Below are 3,646 nucleotides of genomic sequence, written 5' to 3'. Positions count from 1 at the left end.
ATTTTACATCTGGAAGACTTCATTGAAAACGACATTTCGTGTGAATTTTCTCTAGTCGTTAAGTAGATGGCCTTGCCGGGGATTCGGTTTGATGCGGACTTTCACCTGGTTGGGATCGCGGGATTGAGATGAGGCGACACAGAGCTGGCCGTGCCAGAAGACTGCCGTCTGCAGATCAATTCCAACGTGATCGACCGTCTGTCTCTGTGCCTCCGCGTTCATGCAGGGGGCGCATAGGTTTACAGCGCCCCCTGCATGAAAACGATGGAAAGTGCAGCGTTCATCACAGAGAGATGAAGTGCGCTTGTATAAGAGTACTCGCGGGAAGTACCCGGCGTTGCCCGGCCGAAAGACACACACATGGACTTAGACCCACAAACATCGACCCACACACACAAACACATCGACTCACATACACAGACATTCGCTTTAGATACACACACATGGAGTTACACACGCAAATCGACATACACACATACAGCGACTCGCACACACAGACTCTCACACACACATGGACCTAAGCACACATGGCTTTACACACATCGACTAAGAGACACACACATGGACTTACACACAACAAGGACCCACGCACACACATTGACTTACACACACACATGGACTTAGACACACAAACATCGACCCACACACACAAACACATCGACTCACATACACAGACATTCGCTTTAGATACACACACATGGAGTTACACAAATCGACGTACACACCTACAGCGACTCGAACACACACACATCGATTTACACACACACATGGACTCGCATACAAATGTTGAGGTGCAAATGACGATGCGGAGGCAGGTTTTCAGTTAAGGGCTTGCGCCAGTTATTTATTAAGCGTTTCGGATAACTTCCCCAGGGGTAGGGGGTCCTTCACTAGGTTTCTTCACACGAACCTTCACTCTGTCTGTTCCTAGCTCGGCTAGCTCCAGGGCTCTCTCTCTCGAGTCGGATCGGGGGTTCAGCCAACACCGACCAGAGAGAGCAGCACCTTCTATCACTACGGCCGGCTTGTCTCCAGACTCCTTGAGCTCTACCCCTGGCTGGCTCTTCAACCGCTCTCTATCCCGGGCTCCCAAAGTGACCCTACTTTCGTCACGGGGTCCCCCTTAAGTACCTAGAGGAGACATGACGTCATCGCCTCGCCCAGCAAGCATAACGTCACCTCCCATGACGTCATCGTACTGGACAGCGAGCATGACGTCACATCCCCATATTACTCCTCTACACATAGACACACACACATTGGCCTACACACACATACGGACTCACACAGACATGGACTTTAGATACACACATTGAGTTACACATATCGACTCACACAAACACATTGGCTTACACAAACATGGACTAACACGCACATGGACTAACACACACACATCGACGTACATACACACATCAACTGACACGCATAGACACACACACACACAGCGACTTACACACTCACATGAAGCCATGCACACACTTGGACACACACACACAGCGACTGACACACATCGACTCACACATCGACTTACACAGCAATCCCCGATGATGCCACAGCTAGAGCAATTCTCTCTCTCTGGCGAGCATTTGCGAGGAGCAGTTTTAAAACAAAGGTCTTCCCAGTACTGGCAGGTGCATCAAGGATACAAATGACTCGATTTGTAGTCTCAATGTCTTCCAAGATTTCCGTGTATGCTTCTATTTGTGCATCCATCAGCTTTGGTTAATTTTCCTAAATAAAGGTAAGAAGCTGTAAAGCATAATATCATATTTCACGTAGGATCTCTTGAGCAAGGGCATGCAGGTTGTCCCTGTAGGGTGTTGGTGGTCCCATAGACGTGAAGTATTTCCCAGCAATGGAGTGCAGTTTGTCGTGAAGGAGGATGAGGGCCTGTTTGAAGATAACATCAGAAAAGTTGACGTCCACGTTTGTATTTTGTTATTGAGCTCCGTGGAGGATGTCCTCCCATTGACATATTTCGTTGCTTCCTCTTAGTACCTTTCACGCGACGGTCAATGGTATAGTGTATAGCAGATTGTATAATAATAAATAGTATAAAAGTGTAATTTTTATACAATGTATAAAGTAATATATAGTATCGTAATTGTATAGTGAATATACAGCAGTGTGGTATACAGTAGGGTAGGTAGAATAATACATAGTGTAATATTACAATGTATAGTCTAAGGTATATGGTGGTGTATAGTAATACAGTTGAAGTACCCGTCGAGGACGCTTGACAACGGAGTTGAGGCACACGTATATTTATTTAACAAGTTGCCAGTACAGGACAGCACTAGAGGGGGTAGCGGCCCCCTCACCCGTATAACTCAGGGAATACCCCTAGCTATCCATAGCCTATCCCCTGAGTCCTCCACTAAGAGCTAGGGGAGGCTGTCTGGCCCGACACTGGTAATCGGGCTTCGGTACCCGGAGTCCCAGAGCACTGGCTCTGGTTCACGGGACCACGCCGCTGGCTCGGGCCTGATCCCGTGGGGCCCTGACAAGGGCGGCGATCAGGGGGAGTCCAGGGCTCTAGCTACGACGTCTTCCGACTTCTTAGCTTAACTATAACATAACTGACTAAGCCCATATAACGACCCCTTTTATACCCGACCCTCCTTGAGGGGCGGGGCCCCGGGGGATCGTAACGCCGAACCAGCCCCCCCCAGGGTGTCTGGCTCGGACGTCGCAGAGGGCATCTCCCTGTGCACACACGTAGCCCCGCCTACTGTGTTTCTTTCCCATAGGCTGCCATGCATAACGGCCCTCTATCTAACATCCCTACATCACTCCCCCCCACATAGCTCGCAGCCGTCCCGGCTGCAACAATTTAACCAACGAATTCTTTACCCCTTGACCCCCCCCCCCGTGTGCCCCATTTTTTCATTAAACAGAACGAGATTTGAACAACAATACTAACAATGCCCCTAAAGGGAGAACAAACCGACGCGCCCCCCCCCCGAATAAATACGAAATCCGTAGAGGCAAGGTATGTACATTTCCCGGAACCCTCAGCGCACACACAACACGCACACAAGACACACACACACCCACAGCCATAATACAACAACGCGCCAAGAGCGCCACGCGACCGCGGCGCCCAGTAACCATAGCACACGAAAGTGTACAAGAAAACGGCAAAAAAAAATAAAAAAAAGTATTTTCTCATTTTCGTTTCGTTTCCAGTTCTTCTTCGCGTTCCAGTGTTTTATAAGAGTCTGCGCATCTTAGCGCGCGTCCTTGCCGCAGGCCCGTCACAAGGGCCAACCTCAGATGGCGGACCACTCGGTGGCCGCGGACCCATCCGAGGCGAGTCCGCAATTGGAGCGGCGGGACCCTTGGCATCCCCCGTGAGGGACGTGCGCGAGCCCGTCATTCCGGGAGAACCTGGGGGCGGGGCAACCGGCAAGACGTCAGGCGAGATCAACAGAGGCGGACCCTCCGGGTCGGTCGACCCCTCACATGCTTGGCCCTGCGCGTGTGGAGCAGAGCCCCGCACCGCAACGAAGGGTTTTAGTCTAGAGGGGTGAACGAACCACCGGCGCCTCCCCCACTTGATACGAACGCACTGCGGTCGCAAAACCTCGACCACCTCGACGGGGCCCCGCCATGGCCGTACCAGTTTCGAGGAGGTCGCAAGCGG

Source organism: Lethenteron reissneri, unplaced genomic scaffold, assembly GCF_015708825.2.
Source record: "Lethenteron reissneri isolate LAM-NWPU_2019-01 unplaced genomic scaffold, ASM1570882v1 scaffold_170, whole genome shotgun sequence".
NCBI lineage: Eukaryota > Metazoa > Chordata > Hyperoartia > Petromyzontiformes > Petromyzontidae > Lethenteron > Lethenteron reissneri.
The sequence above is the reverse complement of the archived record's forward strand: the minus strand, read 5'-3'. Positions refer to the sequence as shown.